The following is a 13,505-nucleotide window of genomic DNA, read 5'->3' on the forward strand; positions in this document are numbered from 1 at the left end:
CTTCTCACGCTCTTTCGTTCGCCTCAGAGCAAGCCAGTGGTGAGCGCCACTCGTGACCCCCCCCCCCACAGAGACCCCGTGAAAACCCAGTAAACAGACTCCTGCCACGAAGTTCGGGGGCTGGAGACCCCTTCCTCCCAGCTCCAGCTTGATCCTGTGAGCCAAGAGCGGAGAATAGTCCCCCGCCCCCCGTTTCCTTGGGATGAGAGTCTGAGGGAGAGAGGAAGTTGGGAAGCTCGCCGTGGTCTGGCGACGGCCGGGGCTTCCCGCTCTGGACCGCCCGCCACCGCCCCCTCGGCCGTCGTGGGCTAAGGCGGGCTGCGGCAGAAGCCCTCTCGCCCCAGGGAGCCGCTTTCGTTGCCGGCCGCCGGGTTACTGGTTCCCATTAATCTCCCGCACTGGCCCTCGCTGTCTCCACTTCCTGTCTTGGCATATTTCTCTGTCTCGCCCTCCCCTCCCCCCGCGCGTTTCCAGATTCTCTTTTAGGAAAAAAAAAGCGAGGGAGGTTGAGGGGGGGGGGGCAGAAGAGAGAGAGAGAGAGAGAGAGAGAGAGTTGCATCTGGCCAAGCGAAGAGATCAGAACTGGAGGCGATCTCCGGCGAGCTGCAACAGCTGGACTCGACATCTGCACTTCTTCCAGCGCAGGGCAGCAGCCCAGGTAAGGGAGAAGGAGAGACGCCGGGCTCCGGCTGGCGGGGCGGCCCGAGAGGGTCTCTCTCGTTTCCTACACACGGGAGAGCCCAGGAGGCGATTGCAGTTGCCATCTGGAAGGCTTCGGGTTTCGCTTTTTCCAAGGGATGGGGAGGGGAGAAGCTTCTTCGGCGGTGCTCTTCTCTGCTCCTCAGGAAAAGGGCTGCCTGCGTCTCTGCGGCTGAGACAGCGTTTGAACGGGGCGAGCGCCCGGCAGTTCTCTGGGAAGAACAATGGATTCACCTCGGCGCGAAGGGAAGAGGAGGGACGCCGGGCAGGCGAGTCCCCCCCGGAGATCCACGTTTTGGTCTTCCTTGCATGCGACCCGGGGCTCGGACTTTGCTTGCTTGCTCGTAATGTTCGGGTTGTTTCGGGGTATTTTCTAGCTCTTTGCTTGGAGGGGGTTCAGGGCAACTTCGAGATGAGGAAGGAGGGAACGTATTCTTTCTCCCCTTCCCATAAATCGACTTGCACTGTCCGGTTTAGGAGGATAGGTGGCGCTTACGCACCGTGCTCACCCCTTTCGCCAGCTGTTCCTCACCGATAACACGTCTGGGAAGAAAACTTTTTTTTAAAAAAGATTCTTTTGATTCCTGGGATCTGCCTATAAATGTTATTGATATCTGGACCCATCCGCTATTATTTAGTCAGATATAGAAATTAATGAGTACTGACACCCAAACGACATACCACAAAAGACAGCATTACTGTATATTGAATTTTACAAACAAATGACAAAGCAGCTCCTTCCTTCCTTCCTTCCTTCCTTCCTTCCTTCCTTCCTTCCTTCCTTCTCTCCCTCCCTCCCCCTTTCCCTCCACCTCCTCCTCAGTCTAGGATGGTTAGCCACGGATAATAGTTAGAAAATGGACATTTGGATACAAAGGGACATTGCCAGCCATGGTGCAACACTGACATACTGAGTTTGGCTAACTTGTCGTGTTCCCCATCCTTGTTTCGTTCTGGGATTTCTGCTTCCTATTTGATGCAGAATAATGTGATACAGTATAATGAAAATCTGCCTCTCCATGGCATGCTGTGTCTGGACTCTGGGGGTAACTTAGTGCTATGTACTAAGCTGAAAGTAAAGGGGCCTTCTGCTCCCAACTCCAAACCACCTGTATCAGATGGAAATGGAAAGTTCAGCAAGTCTTCCTTATTCTTACCACAAAGTTCCAAACCCTAACTTTTCAGCCCTCATACAGAGATGGATGGAGGGAAGCCAGCAGGGCATAGTGGTTTAAAGTGTTGAACTTGGACCTGAGAGACCAGGGTTCAAATCCCCACTCAGCCATGAAGCTCTCTGGTGACCTTGGGGCAGTCAGTACCTAACAGGGCTCTTGTGAGAAAAACATGGGGAGGCAGAAAACCATGCATGGCACCTTGAACTCCTTGAAGGAAAGGTGAATAATATTAGCAGAGGCCACAACTAATTCCTCTTCCTGTTCTTTAATTCATGCAGCTATAACGTGAGCTGAGGGTGCAGTCCTCCTATGCATGCTTACTTGAAAGCAAGTTCTACTGAACGCAGTGAACTGTACTTCTGACTGCTCTGCTTTAAGTCTTGTATCTCCTGGGGAAGCAGCCTCTTGGACCTGGAAAAGTTGTGTGTGTGTAGAGTGGATTAGGGGTGGGTGGGTTGGGAACAACTTTTATAGGTGGTGTGAGGGGGAAATCAGACGTTGGGCAGAGGCGAAGCAACCTGCTCTGGTACCTGGAGCAGTACTCATCCCAGGGGGCGTGGTGCACATCCCAGGGGGTGCGTGGCAATCTGGGATTGGCCTTTTGTCACACCCCCCTTTGGAATGGCATCTGGGGTCGACGCCACCCCCCCCCACTTCCCTCAGAACGCCTCTGATGTCCGGATCTGAGTCTGGGCTGTAACTAAGTGCTTGTCTTGCTTAGTCAAGGGTGCAATGAGGTCACACACAAGCCAGAAGAATAACTGGAAGCTGTTACAAACTCTTTGGTCCTATTCTATCACTGAAATGCACTTTTAGATACAGTGTTTCAGTATATCAGCTCATGTCCTGGATATAATGATGACAGTAACTATATTAGAATGAACACAGAACATACTTAACTATGCATATATATTCTTCATTCTGCCTAGTTCATAATGATCTGCCCCATAAGAGCAACCCTTTCCTTAGTGGAAGAAAATAAGAATTGTTAAGTGAAATAGTACCAGATTTTCCCTGGGATCCTAAAGGCTACTTTGTGTAGTGTTCAAGTCTTGAACTTGCCTAGTGAGATACTTGTGTCTCCCCTGACTCTTGAACCAGCAGATTCACATGATACATAAAACATTGATTTTAAGCCAAGAAATGATGGGTTGCTTAAGGTCACCTAGCAAATTTGGGGTTGGGGTGAGATTTGAATTGACAGTGTTGATTGCAGCTCATTCAGGTGCTGTTTAACATCATTTAACCATCACCATGGTTTGTATTGTGCTACAGAATAATAAAGACACATGGGGGGAGTGCTCTTTTTTGAATAGTATATAAAGAGTTTGTTGACTGTTCTAATCTGCATTTGTATTATGTGAATAACTCATGGCAATTATTTCAGAATATAAGATGCGGATTAAAGCAGAACTGTGAGAACATTCTGTGATGTACAGACCTTGGATCATCCTGGCAACCCAGCAAACATTGAAAGCCAATCAGAGAAGAGAGAGAGAGAGGAAGGAGTTTTTAAGTGGAGAAGCTTACAATTTAATAGTCAGAGAGGGACTTTCTTTCAGTGTGGGCAGATGGGGTCTCTTATTGTCTGAGTGGTTTCAGATAGGGACTATTTGTCAGTGAGGATCTATAGGGACTAACTGTCAGGATGGAGAATTGGGGTTTGGACTATGTGAGTGGAGTTAGCTAGGCCAGGTAAGGGCAACCTGGTTTGATTCTAAACTTCTCCTGGGTTAATAACAGGAGATTTTTTTTATCTATTAAGCACACTCATAAAATTGGTCATGCTACCCAATACCTGTTTTAAGTGCAGCTGTCTGCCACATTTTCCCTCAAAGCAGAGGTGGGAAACGTATGGCCTTCTAGGTGCTGATCCCATCAACCTCAGCCAACATGGCCAATGGCCAGGGATGATGGGAGTTCTGTCCTAGCAACACTCTGGAGGGCTGCAGGTTAACTACCCCTTCCTTAAACAAATAGCAACGTAGGAAACAGCTTTATACCAAATCAAACCATTGGCCCATCTAGCTCAGTATGGTCTACATTGACTGGGAACAGCTCTTGAATGTATTGAGCAGAAGTTGTTTCCAGACTTACCTGGAGATGTCAGGGACTGAACCTAGTAGTAGAGCATGTGCTCTGCTACTGAGCTATAGCGCTCCATAGATATGGGAAGAACATTACCACTTCTTTTTCCTTGCTAGGATGAATTAACATTTTAAAAACAAGCTAAAATGGATCAAGACCGAGTATCTGCAAAATGTGGAGTGTTGTGTCTATCTGCCTAGATGTCTCTGATTTTTCTTGCCTAGTTGTATGAAGGAATGAATAAATCCAATAATACTAATAGCCAGCACCTGATATTTAATCCAGTTTAATTCAGAACAAAAATGTGATAATCTCTATCCTTCCCAGATTTCATAATTTGTTTTTATTTTCCTATTGTTGTGCTTTGCTTCATTTTAACCAATGTTTAATTCTTTTTGTTACATCTCTCCTACTCTGCCCGTCATTCCATGAATAACATACCTTGTGAATGGCCTCAAATTCTTACAGCATATTTACTCATAGGTAGGGTAGCTAGGTGCAAAAGAGGACTGTGTTTCTGCACCTGTACTAGTTGTGTAGGAGACCTGTGCAAAATTCCCTCTTCTACACAACTGGTAAAGTTGGTGGAGCCCTGTCCTCATTTGCACTTGACCACCCTGCTAAGAAATGCATCCCATTGTAGTACATGGGGACCACTCCCAGTTAAGTGAGTTTAGGAGTGCACTGCTAATGTCTCTCCTTCTAAAGCAAATCAGCACTGTGTGTGGTTTTGTGGTGAAGCTGTTCCCACTGCAGAGCAGCTCAGCTATTAAGCAAAACAAGAGCACAGTGGCTTGAGCACAGCATCCTGCTATAATTTGTGTTTCTCTGGATCAGGACCAGTAACTAAAAGTAAAGTGATTGGGCATATAATAATAATAATAATAATAATAATAATAATAATAATAAAAATAATAATAAAAATTACCCCCGAAGTGAAAGCTAAGATATGTGATAGACTAAAGTTCCTACTTAGGTCAAAGTTACAAATAATAGGTTTTGCCATCTCAAGCTAGGGTTTGTTAGTTATTATTTTACGTAGTTGTAAAAAGGCATATTTATGTCAGCTGTGTCAATTAACCTGACTTACTCTCTGAATACGGTAACAGGAATGACTAATGGAACAGGAAATGCCATCTGTCTTAACTTGCATATATTGTCTTGCCTTCTGAGAGTCCTGTTAGCTCCCCTTTCATTTGTGTACACATGATTTAGCATATACAAAGGCACCACTGCACTGATTTCTGAGAAGGAAGGGATTTTTTATTGGGTCAACTTGGGTTGAGAAACTATGCACTTTTTGAACTAATGGAACACTTCATCTCTGTGTACACTCCATACCTTTCCCCCAAAGTATCTGGGGAACTGTAGTTTACCCCTCACAGAGATACAGGAACTGCTGAGTTGTTAAACTACAGGAAGGGTGAAATTAGTATTCTGTGGGTCAAGCAGTGACAACATAAACAATGCCCATTTTCCTTCGCATTGCCTTCTACTTCCATTTGGATGCTTAGTGGAAGTTTTGGGGGAAAGTTCATTCTGGTTCTTCTCAATCATTGCTTTTGAATCAGTGTGACCATAAGTGACAACCATTCTCTGGAATTAGAGGAGTGACATCAATGTGATTTCAGCACGATCCTTATGTGAATCATGCACAAAAAAAAAATTCTATAACATGGAAAGCTGAATTGCTAGAAGCAAACTAATGTCACAACCAGACTGTGTGTTACACACATAGATGGGGAGTAGATTTGATAATACAGTATATATAGATCTGCAGCTGAAATTAGGTCTCCTTACTTTTTTTTTTGGCCAACATTGGACCAAGTGGGTTTGGGCTGACCAATTAAGGCAGCAAGCACAAATTATTCGTACTCTTTTTTGGTAAAAGTGCATCCTCTTTCTTTGCTTGGTATAATAATGGGTAATGATAGAGTTAAACATTGTTTCCATTTATTATGGGTAGGAGTTTAGATTGCACCCTTTAGTTTTTGGTAGTGTGCTAACATGTTTCTCAGTGAGAAATCTTTTGTCTGGGCCTACGAAATGAGTAACCCTGTTAGTAAGAACTTAGCAGATTGCCTGTGTGTTGGTAATTTGGCTATGGAAAAATTCAGGAAAATTAATTCCAAATATTTGCATTCTCCCCTTTGCCTCAGTTGCTCATATTGTAAACACTCACTGGAATGTTAAACTTCAGTAAAGGCCTTTGCTTCAAAGGAGCCTCTCAGACCTTGGGAGGAATGTTTGAATTTTTCACTACTCTGCTACCTACTGAGAATATGAAGTGTCATTTAATTCAGTACAGTTTACTTCAAAGTAAGCATTCATAGGATTGGGCTGCAAGATGCCTTTTCATGCAGCAATATATTTTAAAATGATAGTTACTTGGAAGGTCACAAGCATAGATAAACAAGGCCAAAATGGAATGAGGAGTGAGGATTTTATAAGCAAGAGCTGTTTCTAACCAGTTTTTTACAGCAGGAAGTTTCACCATTGTTACTTTCTCTGTTTCACATTGTTGCTTCTGTGGGAGAACAAATAGTTTCTTAAGAAGGAATAGGAAGTTCTGATCGGCATGATTCTTTGCTTTCAATTGTTTCAAAAGTGAACTGAAATGATAGTAATAATAGCAGCTATGTCACATGTTGTTTTTTTCATATTCATGCAATAAACTTGGATAACAATGTAGATTCTGCAATTGTCCTTCAAGGGCTGTTCTGGTGAAACATCACAAATGGGTTCTGGAGCAGTTGCTATTGTGTCATCACTTCCTAGTGTGGGACTGCAGCTTGCTGCTGGATTTTCATTTCTTTTCCTCTTTGCTAAATTGTACAAGAGTTGTGGATGCCTGGGGGAAATGGAGGGTTATGGTATTTCCTGTGCTCCTTTTTCTAGAAGTATTATCAAAACTTTCTCCATTAGTGCTGAGAGGGGCAATGCATAGTGTGTGCTGGATTAGCCATGAATCGCTGATTCCTCCTTTAGCCAAGGCCATGTTGGAAAGAGTGAAGCCTGTGTGCAGATCATATGGTGAACGACATGTGATTTGTTTGCTGCATATACACGGCTCCCAGTTGCATATAGCTAAATCCTTGTATGCCTGACATAATTTACATGTGTTACTTGGAAGCCCCTTCCATGTGGGAAATGTGGAACCTGTGGCTCTGAGTTTGCTGAATAAATCCAAAAAGTGCAAAGTGATCTCACAGCTGCAGATCACCCTTACAGAGAGTGAGTCTTTGTCCACTCCTGTTCCATAGAGTCAATGTGGTGTCATCCGAATGCTGTCAGACTATGACTCGCATAATCCCTTACTCTGGGGAATGCCAGTTGAGGCTGATGGGAGTTGGAGCCCAACAGCCTCTGGAAGGTGCTATGCTAGCTACCCTTAATACTAAGATCTTAGGAATACCAGGCAAGCAAGTATGTTTTACCATTGCTTCTCAAAGTTAAAGGTTAGCATCACAAGCCATTCTTCAGGTGTTCTAAAACCAATTTGATAGCTGTAGGGTAAATTGCTAATTGGAAATCAAGTGTTGTTATTGCTGTTATTATTAATTGGAAATTGAGTGTTAAATCCTACTCCGCAGAAGAGATGAAGTAATAAATCCAATAATTATTGGCCAGTAAGTTTCCACAATGCTAACTGACTTCCAGAATTAGAAGGAGTTAGGTAGCAAGAAATGACTGGGTGGAGAATAGGAATGTGAAATTAAGAGAGTCTCCAAAATTAAATGATAAGAGGTTTTCAGATATCTAATAGAAGGCTGTATCCAACACAGCAAGTCCAGAAGCAGCATAGAGGAGATCAGTGCTATATTTGTAATGGGGAGGGGAAAGAAAAATGACATCATATCCAAAAGAGATCCCCAGAGAGACTTGTTTTAAAGATGACTTCCTTATGTACAGAGCTAAGCTCATTGCATCTCTGCACGTTTTACTGAGTCTGGCAGGGGCTAAAAATCAGATTAATGGAACAGCGCAAAAGAAAACACAGATAAATGTTTATACCAGAAATCATATTTCTGAAGTTAATAATAGAACTAATGAGAGTAATGCTAAAATAGATACAGAATTGGCTAAGTGGTTGAAGGAGCTGTCAGAGAGGAAAAGGGGGGTCATGGCATTATATATGTCTTGAATGCAGACAGAGGGTAGGCATAACCTGCTACAGATGTGTGCCTGTTCAAGTAATAGTATCTGTAGTAGGTATGTGTCTACCACGCTGCAACATTTTGTGGCAGACCTCACATGTAGCTATCTAAATGTGATTTTTCAGCCTTCCGTTGGTATGTCCAAAATGCAGTGCAATGCCAGGTTTCTATTTTCAGACATTCACAAAATTCACCTGAGTTTACAGGCATTTACACACAAATATACCACTTTAAAGCCACCTCTCCAAGCAAAGAATCCTAGGAACAGTAGTTAAGGATGCTAGGGATTGTAGTCTTTTGAGAGGGCAATTACTGTTCCTAGGATTCTTGGGGGGGGGGGACTCCATGTGCTTCAAATGTGCTTCAGAAGTATGGTGTGTACACAGCTTTAGGTGGCTAGGGTAGGGGAGAGAGAATACATTTGCTTTTATACTCATTGCTGGACAGACTGATGTATTCGGTGTTCAAAATTCCGCAGGCGTCAGGCACATTTTGCAACTGGTGCAGGTCCAGTTGTGACCATGTAGATGCCAAGCTGGCGACTTACATCTCCAGCTGTTTGGCCCCTCCAGCTTTCTTAAGCAGCTAAGCAGGTAAAGGTAAAGGGACCCCTGACCATTAGGTCTAGTCATGACTGACTTTGGGGTTGTGGTGCTCATCTCGCTTTATTGGCCGAGGGAGCCGGCATACAGCTTCTGCGTCATGTGGCCAGCATGACTAAGCCGCTTCTGGCGAACCAGAGCAGCGCACGGAAATGCCGTTTACCTTCCCACTGGAGTGGTACCTATTTATCTACTTGCACTTTGATGTGATTTCGAACTGATAGGTTGGCAGGAGCAGGGACCGAGCAACGGGGGCTCACCCCATCGCAGGGATTCGAACCACCGACCTTCTCCATCGGCAAGTCCTAGGCTCTGTGGTTTAACCCACAGCACCACCTGCGTCCCTATTTATTGCATTTCTATCCCACTTTTTTCTCCAAGGAGTACATGGTTCACCCCTCTCCTCAATCCCTAAAACAACCCTGTGAGTTAGTTAAGGAGCTGTGACTGGCCCAAGGTCACCCAGTGAGCTTCATGACTGAGTGAGGATTTGAACCCTGAACTCCCAAGTCTTAGACTGACACTCAAACCCCTACACCAGACTGGCTTCCTAGAGTACTTCTGCTAAGGGTCAGCTATATAAATTAACTAGGTAAATAAATATGGGGAAAACAAAATGACACTCAGAGAAGAATCTGAAATATTCCCCTTGAAGCTTGAATTTGTTTTTTTCTGGATTGGCTGGTTTGTTTTAATGTGTTGTAAATATAATGTGTTTAAAATATAAAGCGGTATAGAAATGAAATTAACAACAACAAATCTCACTGAGGGGTGGGAATAGCACATAGACATTCTGTTGTGGTGACCGTAACCTAGGTTTAAGGTGCCATTTGGTGATATGTTTATACATACATATATATATATATATATATATATATATATATATATATATATATATATTTGCTTTCGTAGATTTTCACGGGTACAGGAATGCAGGTTTTGGTGTCTTCGGGTGTCTTCCCGTGTAAGAGTTGGGGTGTCTAGGCGACGTTTCGACAAGGTCTCACTCGTCATCTTCAGGCTGGTGCTTTCGGCTTCTTGTTACTGGAACAGAGCAGGATCTCAGTGTTTGAGTTCCTATAAATACTGTTGAGGGGGTGTGGTGTATAGCCTCCAACGTTCTGGGCAGAGAGGAGGTTCCCAGGTTAGTGTGCCTTTTCTTCTTTTGTTCCTTAATTACTTGAGGGATATCTTGAGTGATTTCTTGAGTGATATTCTGAGTACCACTTAGGTGGGTCATTAGGTGTGGATTAGTTGCTAAAGCTTTCGTGTCTTGACCTCTTGAGCTTGTGAAGAGTTTTTCTGAGAAGATGGCTGTACTGCACTTAGTTGTGCTCTGGCTTGGCTTCGTGTATAGGGGCGAGCTGTGGTTTTGTGCCCTGTGCCAGCCAGATCTGTGTAGGGATTGCAGGGGGGTGCAGCATCCGGAGGTGCCACTATGGTTTGGTTACTGGATGGTGTCTGTAATTTATCTGTGGAGAGGGTCTGGGTTTGGGTCTGGTGTGGTTGATTGGTGATGGCGTTCTGTGTGCCTCTGGTTCTGGTGTCGGTTTTTGTGGGGAGGGCTAATTTCCAGATGTCTGGCAGGCGGGACGTGTCGTCACGCTTGTTCATGTTGTGAGGGTGTTTCTCTATCTCGATGGCTTCCATGATTATTCTCTTGTGGTGATGTTCCATGTTAAAGAGCAATTTGGAATCTGCAAAATTAATTTCGTGTCCTGTTTCTTTCATGTGTTGGAAAAGAGAGGAAGTTTTTTCTTCTTTTTTGACGGCATTCTTGTGTTCTGCGATACGTGCATTTATTCGTCTGTTTGTTTGTCCAATGTACGTGGCTGGGCAGACTTTGCAGGGTATTTCATAGACCCCTTGGTTTTCCAACTGGATTTTATCTTTGGGGTTTCTGAGGATATTGGCTATTTTTTTGTTGGTGCAAAAGGCTGTTTTGATATTGTGTTTATGGAGGATTTTGCTAATTTTATCTGTAGTGCCCTTGATATAAGGAAGGAGGGCCATGCCATTGTTTTCTTCTGTGTCTTGGTTTTTGGGGGGTGTTTCTTTTTGGATTAGCTTCGTAACCCTGTTTTGCTGGTATCCATTGGCGATTAACACATTTGAGAGATTCTGTAACTCAGTTGTCAAGTGGTCTTTGTCAGCCAGGCGTTTGGTTCTGGAGATGAGAGTCTTGGCTACGGAGTTTATTTGTGCAGGGTGGTGGTGTGATTGTGCATGTAAGTAGCGGTTGGTGTGTGTTTTTTTCCGGTAGATAGTGTGTCCTAGGGAGCCATCAGGTTTTTTGTAGATTAGGACGTCAAGGAAGGGAAGTTGGTTGTTGGCTTCTATTTCCATAGTGAATTGTATTTTGGGGTGTAGGCTGTTGAGATGTGTGAGGAAGCTATCTAGTTTTTCTTTCCCGTGTGGCCAAATTACAAAGGTGTCGTCAACATATCTGAGCCAAAGTTTGGGTTTGTGTTCTGACTTGTCTAAAGCATTGGTTTCAAAGTGTTCCATGTACAAATTTGCGATGACCGGTGAGAGGGGTGATCCCATGGGTGCTCCTTCTATCTGTTTGTATCTTTGTCCATTGTGGATGAAGTACGTGTTGGTTAGGCAGTGGTTGGTCAGGTCCAGGATGTATTCGGGGGGATTGTATTTGTTTTGAATGGCTGTCAAGGCTTCATTAATGGGCACTTGTGTGAAGAGAGATACAACATCAAAGCTCACAAGTAGGTCATCGGGATGTAGGTTTTGCTTCTTTATTGTTTCTATGAACTGGAAGGAGTTTGTAACGTGTGAAGTGATGGATTCTGCATAGGGCTGAAGTTGCTTAGCGAGAAATTTAGCGAGATTTTGTAGAGGTGAGCCTATGGAGCTGACTATTGGTCTGAGTGGTGTTCCTTCTTTGTGTATCTTGGGGAGACCGTAGAGTTTGGGGCATCTGGATGATTTTTCTCTGGGGATGATTCTTAGCTGGATTTCTTCACTGATAGGAGAGGCTTTTATTTTGGATTTGGTGGTTTTTTCCAGATAGGTGGTGGGATCTGTTTTTATAGGTTGGTAGGTAGGGTCTTGGAGTAGATTTGATAGTTTTGCTTGGTAGTCCGATGTGTTCATCACAACAGTGGCATTACCTTTGTCATCCAGATGCCCCAAACTCTACGGTCTCCCCAAGATACACAAAGAAGGAACACCACTCAGACCAATAGTCAGCTCCATAGGCTCACCTCTACAAAATCTCGCTAAATTTCTCGCTAAGCAACTTCAGCCCTATGCAGAATCCATCGCTTCACACGTTACAAACTCCTTCCAGTTCATAGAAACAATAAAGAAGCAAAACCTACATCCCGATGACCTACTTGTGAGCTTCGATGTTGTATCTCTCTTCACACAAGTGCCCATTAATGAAGCCTTGACAGCCATTCAAAACAAATACAATCCCCCCGAATACATCCTGGACCTGACCAACCACTGCCTAACCAACACGTACTTCATCCACAATGGACAAAGATACAAACAGATAGAAGGAGCACCCATGGGATCACCCCTCTCACCGGTCATCGCAAATTTGTACATGGAACACTTTGAAACCAATGCTTTAGACAAGTCAGAACACAAACCCAAACTTTGGCTCAGATATGTTGACGACACCTTTGTAATTTGGCCACACGGGAAAGAAAAACTAGATAGCTTCCTCATACATCTCAACAGCCTACACCCCAAAATACAATTCACTATGGAAATAGAAGCCAACAACCAACTTCCCTTCCTTGACGTCCTAATCTACAAAAAACCTGATGGCTCCCTAGGACACACTATCTACCGGAAAAAAACACACACCAACCGCTACTTACATGCACAATCACACCACCACCCTGCACAAATAAACTCCGTAGCCAAGACTCTCATCTCCAGAACCAAACGCCTGGCTGACAAAGACCACTTGACAACTGAGTTACAGAATCTCTCAAATGTGTTAATCGCCAATGGATACCAGCAAAACAGGGTTACGAAGCTAATCCAAAAAGAAACACCCCCCAAAAACCAAGACACAGAAGAAAACAATGGCATGGCCCTCCTTCCTTATATCAAGGGCACTACAGATAAAATTAGCAAAATCCTCCATAAACACAATATCAAAACAGCCTTTTGCACCAACAAAAAAATAGCCAATATCCTCAGAAACCCCAAAGATAAAATCCAGTTGGAAAACCAAGGGGTCTATGAAATACCCTGCAAAGTCTGCCCAGCCACGTACATTGGACAAACAAACAGACGAATAAATGCACGTATCGCAGAACACAAGAATGCCGTCAAAAAAGAAGAAAAAACTTCCTCTCTTTTCCAACACATGAAAGAAACAGGACACGAAATTAATTTTGCAGATTCCAAATTGCTCTTTAACATGGAACATCACCACAAGAGAATAATCATGGAAGCCATCGAGATAGAGAAACACCCTCACAACATGAACAAGCGTGACGACACGTCCCGCCTGCCAGACATCTGGAAATTAGCCCTCCCCACAAAAACCGACACCAGAACCAGAGGCACACAGAACGCCATCACCAATCAACCACACCAGACCCAAACCCAGACCCTCTCCACAGATAAATTACAGACACCATCCAGTAACCAAACCATAGTGGCACCTCCGGATGCTGCACCCCCCTGCAATCCCTACACAGATCTGGCTGGCACAGGGCACAAAACCACAGCTCGCCCCTATACACGAAGCCAAGCCAGAGCACAACTAAGTGCAGTACAGCCATCTTCTCAGAAAAACTCTT

At 44.1% G+C, this 13,505-nt stretch overlaps 1 protein-coding gene across 2 annotated transcripts in view; it reads left to right on the forward strand.

Moving 5' to 3' along the window:
- The first annotated feature begins 202 nt into the window (after positions 1-202).
- The window catches only part of DENND2B (DENN domain containing 2B), a 146,835-nt gene continuing 133,532 nt past the window's right edge, over positions 203-13,505 (forward strand). For both annotated transcript variants that reach the window (XR_014519558.1, XM_083476909.1), the window contains exon 1: positions 203-658. The gene's annotated coding sequence lies outside the window, so the exon portion shown is untranslated. The remainder of the gene's footprint in view (positions 659-13,505) is intronic.

Source organism: Podarcis liolepis, assembly GCF_965112155.1.
Source record: "Podarcis liolepis genome assembly, chromosome: 1".
NCBI lineage: Eukaryota > Metazoa > Chordata > Lepidosauria > Squamata > Lacertidae > Podarcis > Podarcis liolepis.